Source organism: Oncorhynchus masou, unplaced genomic scaffold (assembly GCF_036934945.1).
Source record: "Oncorhynchus masou masou isolate Uvic2021 unplaced genomic scaffold, UVic_Omas_1.1 unplaced_scaffold_1155, whole genome shotgun sequence".
In the NCBI taxonomy this organism is placed as follows: Eukaryota; Metazoa; Chordata; class Actinopteri; order Salmoniformes; family Salmonidae; genus Oncorhynchus; species Oncorhynchus masou.
Window position 1 is genome coordinate 176,364 of NW_027001303.1, and position 16,137 is coordinate 192,500.

Genomic DNA, 16,137 nt, shown 5'->3' on the forward strand with positions numbered 1-16,137 from the left:
TATCCCCGCCAAAATCAGGGTAATTTCGATACAAAAAACAAAATACTTAATTCTACCACAACAAAAATATCATGCACAGAAGAAAACAAAATAAATGCCACCAAGAAATAGAAAACCGAAAGAAAGTTGTGAATATCTAACTCTCCACAACACACGCACTCCTTCACTCAAACAATTCCCAGCATGCACCAATCACCCCCAGCATGCAGAGAGAGAGAGAGAGAGAGAGAGAGAGAGAGAGAAATGAGGTGGAAACAAAATGAGGTGGAAACTGAGCTGCACTTCCTAACCTCCTGCCCAATGTATGACCATATTAGAGAGACATATTTCCCTCAGATTACACAGATCCACAAAGAATTCGAAAACAAATCCAATTTTGAAAAACTCCCATATCTACTGGGTGAAATTCCACAGTGTGCCATCAGAGCAGCAAGATTTGTGACCTGTTGCCACGAGAAAAGGGCAACCAGTGAAGAACACGCACCATTGTAAATACAACACATATCTATGCTTATTTATTTTATCTTGTGTCCTTTACCATTTGCACATTGTAAAAAGTCTGTATATATATATAATATGACATTTGTAATGTCTTTATTGTTTTGAAACTTCTGTATGTGTGATTTCTACTGTTAATTTTTATTGTTTATTTCACTTTATATATTATATACCTTACTTGCTTTGGCAATGTTAACACATGTTTCCCATGCCAATAAAGCCCCTTGAATTGAATTGAATTGAATTGAATTGAGAGAGAGAGAGAGAGAGAGAGAGAGAGAGAGAGAGAGACAGATAGAGAGAGAGAGAGAGGGAGAGAGGGAGAGAGGGAGAGAGAGAGAGAGGGAGAGAGAGAAGGAGAGAGAGAGAGAGAGGGAGAGAGAGAGAGGGAGAGAGAGAGAGACAGAGGGAGAGAGGGAGAGACAGAGACAGAGACAGAGACAGAGACAGAGAGAGAGAGAGAGAGAGAGAGAGAGAGAGAGAGAGAGAGAGAGAGAGAGAGAGAGAGACAGCGACAGAGACAGAGAGAGAGAGAGAGAGAGAGAGAGAGAGAGAGAGAGGGAGAGAGAGACAGAGAGACAGAGAGAGACAGAGAGAGACAGAGAGAGGGAGAGAGGGAGAGAGGGAGAGAGGGAGAGAGAGACAGAGACAGAGAGAGAGAGAGAGAGAGAGAGAGACAGAGAGACAGAGGGAGAGAGGGGGAGAGAGACAGAGACAGAGAGAGAGAGAGAGAGAGACAGAGGGAGAGAGAGAGAGGGAGAGAGAGAGAGAGAGAGAGAGACAGGGAGAAAGAGAGAGAGAGAGAGAGAGAGATAACCTGATCCAGGATCGATACTCTTACTTTCAGACGCTTGGTAGATACAGACGCTGGTCCTCTGAGTGTAGGTAGTCTGGAGTACAACCCCTCTACAGGTACAACCCCTCTAGGTAGTCTGGAGTACAACCCCTCTACAGGTAGGTAGTCTGGAGTACAACCCCTCTACAGGTAGGTAGTCTGGAGTACAACCCCTCTACAGGTAGGTAGTCTGGAGTACAACCCCTCTACAGGTAGGTAGTCTGGAGTACAACCCCTCTACAGGTAGGTAGTCTGGAGTACAACCCCTCTACAGGTAGGTAGTCTGGAGTACAACCCCTCTACAGGTAGGTAGTCTGGAGTACAACCCCTCTACAGGTAGGTAGTCTGGAGTACAACCCCTCTACAGGTAGGTAGTCTGGAGTACAACCCCTCTACAGGTAGGTAGTCTGGAGTACAACCCCTCTACAGGTAGGTAGTCTGGAGTACAACCCCTCTACAGGTAGGTAGTCTGGAGTACAACCCCTCTACAGGTAGGTAGTCTGGAGTACAACCCCTCTACAGGTAGGTAGTCTGGAGTACAACCCCCTCTACAGGTAGGTAGTCTGGAGTACAACCCCTCTACAGGTAGGTAGTCTGGAGTACAACCCCTCTACAGGTAGGTAGTCTGGAGTACAACCCCTCTACAGGTAGGTAGTCTGGAGTACAACCCCTCTACAGGTAGGTAGTCTGGAGTACAACCCCTCTACAGGTAGGTAGTCTGGAGTACAACCCCTCTACAGGTAGGTAGTCTGAGTACAACCCCTCTACAGGTAGGTAGTCTGGAGTACAACCCCTCTACAGGTAGGTAGTCTGGAGTACAACCCCTCTACAGGTAGGTAGTCTGGAGTACAACCCCTCTACAGGTAGGTAGTCTGGAGTACAACCCCTCTACAGGTAGGTAGTCTGGAGTACAACCCCTCTACAGGTAGGTAGTCTGGAGTACAACCCCTCTACAGGTAGGTAGTCTGGAGTACAACCCCTCTACAGGTAGGTAGTCTAGGTAGAGTACAACCCCTCTACAGGTAGGTAGTCTGGAGTACAACCCCTCTCAGGTAGGTAGTCTGGAGTACAACCCCTCTATTGGTAGGTAGTCTGGAATACAACCCCTCTACAGGTAGGTAGTCTGGCGTACAACCCCTCTACAGGTAGGTAGTCTGGAGTACAACCCCTCTACAGGTAGGTAGTCTGGAGTACAACCCCTCTACAGGTAGGTAGTCTGGAATACAACCCCTCTACAGGTAGGTAGTCTGGAGTACAACCCCTCTACAGGTAGGTAGTCTGGAGTACAACCCCTCTACAGGTAGGTAGTCTGGAGTACAACCCCTCTACAGGTAGGTAGTCTGGAGTACAACCCCTCTACAGGTAGGTAGTCTGGAGTACAACCCCTCTACAGGTAGGTAGTCTGGAGTACAACCCCTATACAGGTAGGTAGTCTGGAGTACAACCCCTCTACAGGTAGGTAGTCTGGAGTACAACCCCTCTACAGATAGGTAGTCTGGAGTACAACCCCTCTACAGGTAGGTAGTCTGGAGTACAACCCCTCTACAGGTAGGTAGTCTGGAGTACAACCCCTCTACAGGTAGGTAGTCTGGAGTACAACCCCTCTATTGGTAGGTAGTCTGGAGTACAACCCCTCTACAGATAGGTAGTCTGGAGTACAACCCCTCTACAGGTAGGTAGTCTGGAGTACAACCCCTCTACAGGTAGGTAGTCTGGAGTACAACCCCTCTACAGGTAGGTAGTCTGGAGTACAACCCCTCTACAGGTAGGTAGTCTGGAGTACAACCCCTCTACAGGTAGGTAGTCTGGAGTACAACCCCTCTACAGGTAGGTAGTCTGGAGTACAACCCCTCTACAGGTAGGTAGTCTGGAGTACAACCCCTCTACAGGTAGGTAGTCTGGAGTACAACCCCTCTACAGGTAGGTAGTCTGGAGTACAACCCCTCTACAGGTAGGTAGTCTGGAGTACAACCCCTCTACAGGTAGGTAGTCTGGAGTACAACCCCTCTACAGGTAGGTAGTCTGGAGTACAACCCCTCTACAGGTAGGTAGTCTGGAGTACAGCCCCTCTACAGGTAGGTAGTCTGGAGTACAACCCCTCTACAGGTAGGTAGTCTGGAGTACAACCCCTCTACAGGTAGGTAGTCTGGAGTACAACCCCTCTACAGGTAGGTAGTCTGGAGTACAACCCCTCTACAGGTAGGTAGTCTGGAGTACAACCCCTCTACAGGTAGGTAGTCTGGAGTACAACCCCTCTACAGGTAGGTAGTCTGGAGTACAACCCCTCTACAGGTAGGTAGTCTGGAGTACAACCCCTCTACAGGTAGGTAGTCTGGAGTACAACCCCTCTACAGGTAGGTAGTCTGGAGTACAACCCCTCTACAGGTAGGTAGTCTGGAGTACAACCCCTCTACAGGTAGGTAGTCTGGAGTACAACCCCTCTACAGGTAGGTAGTCTGGAGTACAACCCCTCTACAGGTAGGTAGTCTGGAGTACAACCCCTCTACAGGTAGGTAGTCTGGAGTACAACCCCTCTACAGGTAGGTAGTCTGGAGTACAACCCCTCTACAGGTAGGTAGTCTGGAGTACAACCCCTCTACAGGTAGGTAGTCTGGAGTACAACCCCTCTACAGGTAGGTAGTCTGGAGTACAACCCCTCTACAGGTAGGTAGTCTGGAGTACAACCCCTCTACAGGTAGGTAGTCTGGAGTACAACCCCTCTACAGGTAGGTAGTCTGGAGTACAACCCCTCTACAGGTAGGTAGTCTGGAGTACAACCCCTCTACAGGTAGGTAGTCTGGAGTACAACCCCTCTACAGGTAGGTAGTCTGGAGTACAACCCCTCTACAGGTAGGTAGTCTGGAGTACAACCCCTCTACAGGTAGGTAGTCTGGAGTACAACCCCTCTACAGGTAGGTAGTCTGGAGTACAACCCCTCTACAGGTAGGTAGTCTGGAGTACAACTCCTCTATTGGTTTGGTAGTCTGCGTTTAGGAGGATGAAGGTTGGGCAATACATCCCCTTTATACAGTTAATGTAGTTTACTGTAGGAAATGCTCACAGGGAAGCAGCCAATGGAACAAGATTATTTGACGCCGTCCCAGGGGAATGTCTCCGGGACTCATTTCATCTGCGGGTTTGATGAGACTGTCTGTGAAAGTGTCCCGAGTGGCCATCCTATTCCCCTACATAGTGCACTACTTTTGAACAAATCCACTATGGAGCCCTGGTCAAATGTAGTGCACTATGTAGGGGAATAGGGCGTAGCATTTGGCACATATCCCGTTGATTCCTAAAGAGCGCTGGAGCAGGTAATCAGACTACTCCAACGTGGAGCCATGTGGTTTGGCAGAGTTGACTGACACCGCCAGGAATTGATTAACGAGAAAATAAAAGTGTGCAAAATTCATACACTGAAAGTGCCCCCCCGAAAAAAATGGCCCCCTTATTCTCTATTCCCCCACCTTAAGGTCTGGTCAAAAGTAGTGTACTATATAGGGGAATAGGGTGCCATTTGGTACTCAAACACATTGACTGGTGACATGCAAGTAACTCATGTGTGTCAAATGCAATGAGACATTTAGTAATAGAGGATAAACTATTTAATGAATTCTTGATTAAGTTTAATTCATTATGTCGCTGTTTATCTCACTGCAATCAGAAGTGAAAAGCATGAAAGACTTTCAGTAAATATTAAACCAATTCCCAGCAAGGGGTCTGTTCATTTGGCACCAAAATGAGAAGAAACAACCCAGACTGAAACAGTGAGGGTCTACCTGGAGTCAATAGGAAACGTTTGGCTATCGTAGAATGGTTTAAAACATTTATTATTTTTTTTTATGTTTTTTTTTCATTGAGTGTCCTAATGAACAGCAACATTTTGGTAATTTCGCAAGACACGCTTATCCTGAGTGACTTGCTCAACTCGGGCAGATAAACAACAGCATCTCACAGTCATAACAGTAAAGCAGTTTGTTTATTTTACCTTTATTTTACCTTTATTTAACCAAGTCAGTTAAGAACAAATTCTTATTGTCAATGACGGCCTAGGAACTGTGGGTTAACTGCCTGTTGAGTGGCAGAACAACAGATTTATACCTTGTCAGCTCGGGGGTTTGAACTTGCAACCTTCTGGTTTCTAGTCCAACGCTCTAACCACTAGGGTACACTGCCGCCCCAGGGCAGACCTTACTGATCATGTTGTTGTTGTTCAGGCCCACTACTTGAAAATATATTTTAGTGAAATACATTACAAAAACATGAGTACTTTGTAGTTTATTTTTGATACATTGATATTTACGGTACTTTATATGTCTATATTATAATTTTATTTTGCAATTTTTGCCCATACCTGATTATAGTTCTATCAAATGAACCAATAAGAGTCAGTGTAGTTCAATCAATGAACCAATAAGAGAAGGTGCTTTACACAGTGAACCAATAAGAGTGAGTGTTTCACACAGTGAACCAATAAGAGAAGGTGTTACACACAGTGAACCAATAGGAGCATGTGCTTTACACAGTGAACCAATAAGAGTGAGTGTTTCACACAGTGAACCAATAAGAGAAGGTGTTACACACAGTGAACCAATAGGAGAAGGTGCTTTACACAGTGAACCAATAAGAGTGAGTGTTTCACACAGTGAACCAATAAGAGAAGGTGTTACACACAGTGAACCAATAGGAGAAGGTGCTTTACACAGTGAACCAATAAGAGTGAGTGTTTCACACAGTGAACCAATAAGAGAAGGTGTTACACACAGTGAACCAATAGGAGAAGGGGCTTTACACAGTGAACCAATAAGAGTGAGTGTAGTTCTGACGTACCATCAGACAGCGTGGTGATGCTCATGTCTTCTGTGGTGACCCCAGGGCCATAACGGTTCAGTGCCAAGACACGCAACGAGTACTCTGTGAACTTCTTCAGCCCCTCCATCTTATAACTCTGCCCGTTCACCTCCACACTCTGAAACAGAAAGAGACAGAGATATGTGCCTTATTCAACCAGAGAGAGAGAGAGAGAGATATGTGCCTTATTCAACCAGAGAGAGAGAGAGAGAGAGATATGTGCCTTATTCAACCAGAGAGAGAGAGAGAGAGAGAGATATGTGCCTAATTCAACCAGAGAGAGAGAGATATGTGCCTTATTCAACCAGAGAGAGAGAGTAGAGAGAGAGAGAGAGAGAGACATGTGCCTTATTCAACCAGAGAGAGAGTAGAGAGAGAGAGTAGAAAGAGAGAGATGTGCCTTATTCAACCAGAGAGAGAGAGAGTAGAGAGAGAGAGAGATGTGCCTTATTCAACCAGAGAGAGTAGAGAGAGAGAGAGAGAGTAGAGAGAGAGAGAGAGAGAGAGAGAGAGAGAGAGAGAGAGAGAGAGAGAGAGAGGGAGAGATATGTGCCTTATTCAACCAGAGAGAGAGAGAGAGTAGAGAGAGAGAGAGAGAGAGAGAGAAACAACTTTATTTAAAAACAACTTTATTGGATCTGAACCCACAAACACAATAAACACAATAAACACTCAAAGGCAAAGTCATCCCTCAGTCTGACTGTCAACATCCCCTCCAGCATACCCACCACGTCCCTGTCCCTGAACACCATTCTGTTGTGTCTTCCATATTACTCGTTTAGCTGCCCCCTGACACAAAGTTAAGAGAACTACACCCCTTCGACTAAACCTGTACTTTAGCCCAAATATAAACAGTTGGGAAGAGAAAACCTCTCCCAGAGCTGAGAACCAAGTTGTGATCAGGTCAATCATCCCGACCAACCTGGGACACTGTCAGAACAGATGTGCCAGAGTTTCAGACTCAGCACAGAATGGACACCCCTCCCCAACAGGAGGGTCCAGGTGTACCAGATGCAGAATGGACACCCCTCCCCAACAGGAGGGTCCAGGTGTACCAGATGCAGAATGGACACCCCTCCCCAACAGGAGGGTCCAGGTGTACCAGATGCAGAATGGACACCCCTCCCCAACAGGAGGATCCAGGTGTACCAGATGCAGAATGGACACCCCTCCCCAACAGTAGGGTCCAGGTGTAGCAGATGCAGAATGGACACCCCTCCCCAACAGGAGGGTCCAGGTGTACCAGATGCAGAATGGACACCCCTCCCCAACAGGAGGGTCCAGGTGTACCAGATGCAGAATGGACACCCCTCCCCAACAGGAGGGTCCAGGTGTACCAGATGCAGAATGGACACCCCTCCCCAACAGGAGGATCCAGGTGTACCAGACACAGAATGGACACCCCTCCCCAACAGTAGGGTCCAGGTGTAGCAGATGCAGAATGGACACCCCTCCCCAACAGGAGGGTCCAGGTGTACCAGATGCAGAATGGACACCCCTCCCCAACAGTAGGGTCCAGGTGTACCAGATGCAGAATGGACACCCCTCCCCAACAGGAGGGTCCAGGTGTACCAGATGCAGAATGGACACCCCTCCCCAACAGGAGGATCCAGGTGTACCAGATGCAGAATGGACACCCCTCCCCAACAGGAGGGTCCAGGTGTACCAGATGCAGAATGGACACCCCTCCCCAACAGGAGGATCCAGGTGTAGCAGATGCAGAATGGACACCCCTCCCCAACAGGAGGGTCCAGGTGTACCAGATGCAGAATGGACACCCCTCCCCAACAGGAGGGTCCAGGTGTAGCAGATGCAGAATGGACACCCCTCTCCAACAGGAGGGTCCAGGTGTAGCAGATGCAGAATGGACACCCCTCCCCAACAGTAGGATCCAGGTGTACCAGATGCATATTGGTAGCTCTGGCTGCATGTATTATCCTCCATTGGAGGTGAGCTGTGCTCTTTTCAATAGGCAGTTTATATAAAGATTGCCAACAGCCTCTTGGGGAGGCCCCTGGACCAAACACCCCCGCCCACCTCGTGGATTTGACCTCTTCCAGAGTAGAAGCATGGGACATTTACACATATTATCTTCTCCCCCAGCTCCTTGAACTCTCACAGCTCCTTGAACTCCCCCAGCTCCTTGATCTCCCACAGCTCCTTGAACTCCCCCAGCTCCTTGATCTCCCACAGCTCCTTGATCTCCCCCAGCTCCTTGAACTCCCCAAGCTCCTTGAACTCCCCCAGCTCCTTGAACTTCCCAAGCTCCTTGAACTCCCACATCTCCTTGAACTCCCCCATCTCCTTGATCTCCCCAAGAGCCTCAATCTCCCCCAGTTCCTTGAACTCCCCCAGCTCCTTGATCTACCCCAGCTCCTTGAACTCCCCCAGCTCCTTGAACTCCCCCAGCTCCTTGAACTCCACCACCTCCTTGAACTCCCCCAGCTCCCTGAACTCCCCTAGCTCATTGAACTCCCCCAGCTCCTTGAACTGCCCCGTCTCCTTGAACTCCCCAGCTCCTTGATCTCCCCAAGCTCCTTGATCTTCTCAGCTCCTTGAACTCCCCAGCTCCTTGAACTTCCCCAGCTCCTTGAACTTCCCAAGCTCCTTGAACTCCCCCATCTCCTTGAACTCCCCCATCTCCTTGATCTCCCCAAGAGCCTCAATCTCCCCCAGCTCCTTGATCTCCCCAAGCTCCTTGATCTTCTCAGCTCCTTGAACTCCCCCATCTCCTTGAACTTCCCCAGCTCATTGATCTCCCCAATCTCCTTGAACTTCCCCAGCTCCTTGAACTTCCCCAGCTCCTTGATCTCCCCAGCTCCTTGATCTCCCCAAGCTCCTTGAACTCCCCATCTAATTGAACTCCCCCACCTCCTTGATCTCCCCAAGCTCCTTGATCTCCTCAGCTCCTTGAACTCCCCCAGCTCCTTGAACTTCCCCAGCTCCTTGATCTCCCCCATCTCCTTGAACTCCCCAATCTCCTTGAACTCCCCCATCTCCTTGAACTCCCCTAGCTCCTTGAACTCCCCCAGCTCCTTGATCTCCCCCTGCTCCTTGAACTTCCCCATCTCATTGATCTCCCCCAGCTCCTTGATCTCCCCCAGCTCCTTGAACTTCCCCAGCTCCTTGATCTCCCCCAGCTCCTTGAACTCCCCCAGCTACTTGAACTCCTCCTGCTCCTTGATCTCCCCCTGCTCCTTGAACTTCCCCAGCTCCTTGATCTCCCCCAGCTCCTTGATCTCCCCCATCTCCCCTTGATCTCCCCCAGCTCGGCGTGACAGGGACGGCGTGCCAGGGACGGCGTGCCAGGGACGGCGTGACAGGGACGGCGTGACAGGGACGGCGTGCCAGGGACGGCGTGACAGGATCGGCGTGACAGGGTCGGCGTGACAGGGACGGCGTGACAGGGACGGCGTGACAGGGTTGGCGTGACAGGGACGGCGTGACAGGGACGGCGTGCCAGGGACGGCGTGACAGGGACGGCGTGACAGGGTCGGCGTGACAGGGACGGGCGTGACAGGGACGGCGTGACAGGGTCGGCGTGACAGGGACGGCGTGACAGGGACGGGCGTGACAGGGACGGCGTGACAGGGACGGCGTGCCAGGGACGGCGTGACAGGGTCGGCGTGACAGGGTCGGCGTGACAGGGACGGCGTGACAGGGACGGCGTGACAGGGTCGGCGTGACAGGGACGGGCGTGACAGGGACGGCGTGACAGGGACGGCGTGCCAGGGACGGCGTGACAGGGACGGCGTGACAGGGACGGCGTGACAGGGACGGCGTGACAGGGACGGCGTCTCCATCCCAACCAAATCCAGGGCAATTCCAACAAGAAATACAACTAATTCTACCAAACAATAAAAAGGGAACCACCAAGAAAGAAAACACAGAGGTGATCTAACTCACTCAATCAATTCCCAGCATGCACCAAACACTCCCAGCATGCACCAAACACTCCCGGCATGCACCAAACACTCCCGGCATGCACCAAACACTCCCAGCATGCACCAAAAACTCCCAATATGCAAAAATAGAACAAGAAAGATAGAGGGAAAGAACACACACCATTGTAAATACAACCCATATCTATGCTTATTTATTTTATCTTGTGTCCTTTAACCATTTGTACATTGTAAAACACTGTATATATATAATATGACATTTGTAATGTCTTTATTGTTTTGAAACTTCTGTATGTGTGATGTCTACTGTTAATTTTTATTGTTTACCTTACTTGCTTTGGTAATGTTAACACATGTTTCCCATGCCAATAAAGCCCTTGACTTGAATTGAATTGAGATCCTCAGCTCCTGGCGTTAGTCTCCACAGTTCAGAGGTTAAATGCCTACAATTCACAGATGACCTATGACTGCTGTCACCCACAGCACATGGCCTACAGCAGAGCCTGGACCTGCTAGAGCAGTACTGTCAGACCTGGGCCCTGGCAGTAAACCCCCACAGCACATGGTCTACAGCAGAGCCTGGACCTGCTAGAGCAGTACTCCCAGACCTGGGCCCTGGCAGTAAACACCCACAGCACATGGCCTACAGCAGCCTGGACCTGCTATAGCAGTAGTGCCAGACCTGGGCCCTGGCAGTAAACCCCCACAGCACATGGCCTACAGCAGCCTGGACCTGCTATAGCAGTACTGCCAGACCTGGGCCCTGGCAGTAAACCCCCACAGCACATGGCCTACAGCAGCCTGGACCTGCTATAGCAGTACTGCCAGACCTGGACCCTGGCAGTAAACCCCCACAGCACATGGCCTACAGCAGAGCCTGGACCTGCTAGAGCAGTACAATCAGACCTGGGCCCTGGCAGTAAACCCCCACAGCACATGGCCTACAGCAGAGCTTGGACCTGCTAGAGCAGTAGTGCCAGACCTGGGCCCTGACAGTAAACCCCCACAGCACATGGCCTACAGCAGAGCCTGGACCTGCTAGAGCAGTACTGCCAGGTCTGGGCCCTGGCAGTAAACCCCCACAGCACATGGCCTACAGCAGAGCCTGGACCTGCTAGAGCAGTAGTGCCAGACCTGGGCCCTGGCAGTAAACCCCCACAGCACATGGCCTACAGCAGAGCCTGGACATGCTAGAGCAGTAGTGCCAGACCTGGGCCCTGGCAGTAAACCCCCACAGCACCTGGCCTACGGCAGAGCCTGGACCTGCTAGAGCAGTAGTGCCAGACCTGGGCCCTGGCAGTAAACCCCCACAGCACATGGCCTACAGCAGAGCCTGGACCTGCTAGAGCAGTAGTGCCAGACCTGGGCCCTGGCAGTAAACCCCCACAGCACATGGCCTACAGCAGAGCCTGCTAGAGCAGTAGTGCCAGACCTGGGCCCTGGCAGTAAACCCCCACAGCACATGGCCTACAGCAGAGCTTGGACCTGCTAGAGCAGTAGTGCCAGACCTGGGCCCTGGCAGTAAACCCCCACAGCACATGGCCTACAGCAGAGCCTGGACCTGCTAGAGCAGTAGTGCCAGACCTGGGCCCTGGCAGTAAACCCCACAGCACATGGCCTACAGCAGAGCTTGGACCTGCTAGAGCAGTAGTGCCAGACCTGGGCCCTGGCAGTAAACCCCCCACAGCACATGGCCTACAGCAGAGCTTGGACCTGCTAGAGCAGTAGTGCCAGACCTGGGCCCTGGCAGTAAACCCCCACAGCACATGGCCTACAGCAGAGCCTGGACCTGCTAGAGCAGTAGTGCCAGACCTGGGCCCTGGCAGTAAACCCCCACAGCACATGGCCTACAGCAGAGCTTGGACCTGCTAGAGCAGTAGTGCCAGACCTGGGCCCTGGCAGTAAACCCCCACAGCACATGGCCTACAGCAGAGCTTGGACCTGCTAGAGCAGTAGTGCCAGACCTGGGCACTGGCAGTAAACCCCCACAGCACATGGCCTACAGCAGAGCTTGGACCTGCTAGAGCAGTAGTGCCAGACCTGGGCCCTGGCAGTAAACCCCCACAGCACATGGCCTACAGCAGAGCTTGGACCTGCTAGAGCAGTAGTGCCAGACCTGGACCCTGGCAGTAAACCCCCACAGCACATGGCCTACAGCAGAGCTTGGACCTGCTAGAGCAGTAGTGCCAGACCTGGGCCATGGCAGTAAACCCCCACAGCACATGGCCTACAGCAGAGCTTGGACCTGCTAGAGCAGTAGTGCCAGACCTGGGCCCTGGCAGTAAACCCCCACAGCACATGGCCTACAGCAGAGCTTGGACCTGCTAGAGCAGTAGTGCCAGACCTGGGCCCTGGCAGTAAACCCCCACAGCACATGGCCTACAGCAGAGCTTGGACCTGCTAGAGCAGTAGTGCCAGACCTGGGCCCTGGCAGTAAACCCCACAGCACATGGCCTACAGCAGAGCTTGGACCTGCTAGAGCAGTAGTGCCAGACCTGGGCCCTGGCAGTAAACCCCCACAGCACATGGCCTACAGCAGAGCTTGGACCTGCTAGAGCAGTAGTGCCAGACCTGGGCCCTGGCAGTAAACCCTAAAAATAATAAAATAATGATTTTCCAGAGAAGATCCAGATCTCAGGGAATTAGACCAAAGTTCTCAATTAGTACAACATATATAGAGTACTGCACACACTACAATTACTGAGGTTTAAATATATAGAGCACTGTACACACTACAATTACTGAGGTTTAAATATATAGAGTACTGTACACACTACAATAACTGAGGTTTAAATATATAGAGTACTGTACACACTACACTTACTGAGGTTTAAATATATAGAGTACTGCACACACTACAATTACTGAGGTTTAAATATATAGAGTACTGTACACACTACAATTACTGAGGTTTAAATATATAGAGTACAATACACACTACAATTACTGAGGTTTAAATATATTGAGTACTGCACGCACTACAATTACTGAGGTTTAAATATATAGAGTACTGCACACACTACAATTACTGAGGTTTAAATATATAGAGTACTGTACACACTACAATTACTGAGGTTTAAATATATAGAGTACTGCACACACTACAATTACTGAGGTTTAAATATATAGAGTACTGTACACACTACAATTACTGAGGTTTAAATATATACCCCACAGTACTGTACACACTACAATTACTGAGGTTTAAATATATAGAGCACTGTACACACTACAATTACTGAGGTTTAAATATATAGAGTACTGTACACACTACAATTACTGAGGGTTAAGATAAGCTCAACTGGCCACCTTAATGAGGCAGTGAATGAACAGAGAGAGAAAGCACGCAGGGCATTCTACGTCATTAACAAGCTAATTCAAATTGAAATACCTATTACAAATGGCTAAAACAAATTGATTGCGTCATTGAACCAATTGCACTTTATGGCAGCAAGGTGTGGGGTCCACTTGCAAAACAAGATTTCATCAAATGGGACAAACACCCCATTGAAACCCTGCATGCAGAGATCTGTAAGATTCTCCTACATGTCCAGAGGAGAACTACAAACAATGGATGCAGGGCAGAATTAGGCCAATATCCACTAATAATAAAAACTCATAAAAGAGCAATTAAGTTTGGAAACATCTAAAATACAGTGACCCCCTCTCATATCATTACCAAGCCCTGCAATGCCAAGGGCTGAGCAAAGAAAAGAGTCCCCTCATCCAGCTGGTCCTGGGGCTGAGTTCACTAACCTGTTCTACTAACACACTGAAGCCTCAGTCCCCTCATCCAGCTGGTCCTGGGGCTGAGTTCACTAACCTGTTATACTAACACACTGAAGCCTCATTCCCCTCATCCAGCTGGTCCTGGGGCTGAGTTCACTAACCTGTTCTACTAACACACTGAAGCCTCAGTCCCCTCATCCAGCTGGTCCTGAGTTCACTAACCTGTTCTACTAACACACTGAAGCCTCAGTCCCCTCATCCAGCTGGTCCTGGGGCTGAGTTCACTAACCTGTTCTACTAACACACTGAATCCTCAGGACCCTCATCCAGCTGGTCCTGGGGCTGAGTTCACTAACCTGTTCTACTAACACACTGAAGCCTCAGTCCCCTCATCCAGCTGGTCCTGAGGCTGAGTTCACTAACCTGTTCTACTAACACACTGAAGCCTCAGTCCCCTCATCCAGCTGGTCCTGAGGCTGAGTTCACTAACCTGTTCTACTAACACACTGAAGCCTCAGTCCCCTCATCCAGCTGGATCTGGGGCTGAGTTCACTAACCTGTTCTACTAACACACTGAAGCCTCAGTCCCCTCGTCCAGCTGGTCCTGGGGCTGAGTTCACTAACCCGTTCTACTAACCCTCATCCAGCTGGTCCTGGGGCTGAGTTCACTAACCTGTTCTACTAACACACTGAAGCCTCAGTCCCCTCGTCCAGCTGGTCCTGGGGCTGAGTTCACTAACCCGTTCTACTAACCCTCATCCAGCTGGTCCTGGGGCTGAGTTCACTAACCTGTTCTACTAACACACTGAAGCCTCAGTCCCTTCATCCAGCTGGTCCTGGGGCTGAGTTCACTAACCTGTTCTACTAACACACTGAAGCCTCAGGACCCTCATCCAGCTGGTCCTGGGGCTGAGTTCACTAACCTGTTCTACTAACACACTGAATCCTCAGGACCCTCATCCAGCTGGTCCTGGGGCTGAGTTCACTAACCTGTTCTACTAACACACTGAAGCCTCAGTCCCCTCATCCAGCTGGTCCTGGGGCTGAGTTCACAAACCTGTTCTACTAACACACTGAAGCCTCAGTCCCCTCATCCAGCTGGTCCTGGGGCTGAGTTCACAAACCTGTTCTACTAACACACTGAAGCCTCAGTCCCCTCATCCAGCTGGTCCTGGGGCTGAGTTTACTAATCTGTTCTACTAACACACTGAAGCCTCAGTCCCCTCATCCAGATGGTCCTGGGGCTGAGTTCACAAACCTGTTCTACTAACACACTGACGCCTCAGTCCCCTCATCCAGCTGGTCCTGAGTTCACTAACCTGTTCTACTAACACACTGAAGCCTCAGTCCCCTCATCCAGCTGGTCCTGGGGCTGAGTTTACTAATCTGTTCTACTAACACACTGAAGCCTCAGTCCCCTCATCCAGCTGGTCCTGGGGCTGAGTTCACTAACCTGTTCTACTAACACACTGAAGCCTCAGTCCCCTCATCCAGCTGGTCCTGGGGCTGAGTTCACTAACCTGTTCTACTAACACACTGAAGCCTCAGTCCCTCATCCAGCTGGTCCTGGGGCTGAGTTCACTAACCTGTTCTACTAACACACTGAAGCCTCAGTCCCCTCATCCAGCTGGTCCTGGGGCTGAGTTCACTAACCTGTTCTACTAACCCACTGAATCCTCAGGACCCTCATCCAGCTGGTCCTGGGGCTGAGTTCACTAACCTGTTCTACTAACACACTGAAGCCTCAGTCCCCTCATCCAGCTGGTCCTGGGGCTGAGTTCACTAACCTGTTCTACTAACACACTGAAGCCTCAGTCCCCTCATCTAGCTGGTCTTGGGGCTGAGTTCACTAACCTGTTCTACTAACACACTGAAGCCTCAGTCCCCTCATCCAGCTGGTCCTGAGTTCACTAACCTGTTCTACTAACACACTGAATCCTCAGGACCCTCATCCAGCTGGTCCTGGGGCTGAGTTCACTAACCTGTTCTACTAACACACTGAAGCCTCAGTCCTCTCATCCAGCTGGTTCTGGGGCTGAGTTCACTAACCTGTTCTACTAACACACTGAATCCTCAGGACCCTCATCCAGCTGGTTCTGGGGCTGAGTTCACTAACCTGTTCTACTAACACACTGAAGCCTCAGTCCCCTCATCCAGCTGGTCCTGGGGCTGAGTTCACTAACCTGTTCTACTAACACACTGAATCCTCAGGACCCTCATCCAGCTGGTCCTGGGGCTGAGTTCACTAACCTGTTCTACTAACACACTGAAGCCTCAGTCCTCTCATCCAGCTGGTTCTGGGGCTGAGTTCACTAACCTGTTCTA

At 50.3% G+C, this 16,137-nt stretch overlaps 1 pseudogene; it reads right to left on the reverse strand.

Moving 5' to 3' along the window:
• LOC135529387 (netrin receptor DCC-like) overlaps positions 1-16,137 on the reverse strand; it is a 197,934-nt pseudogene that overhangs the window by 170,142 nt on the left and 11,655 nt on the right.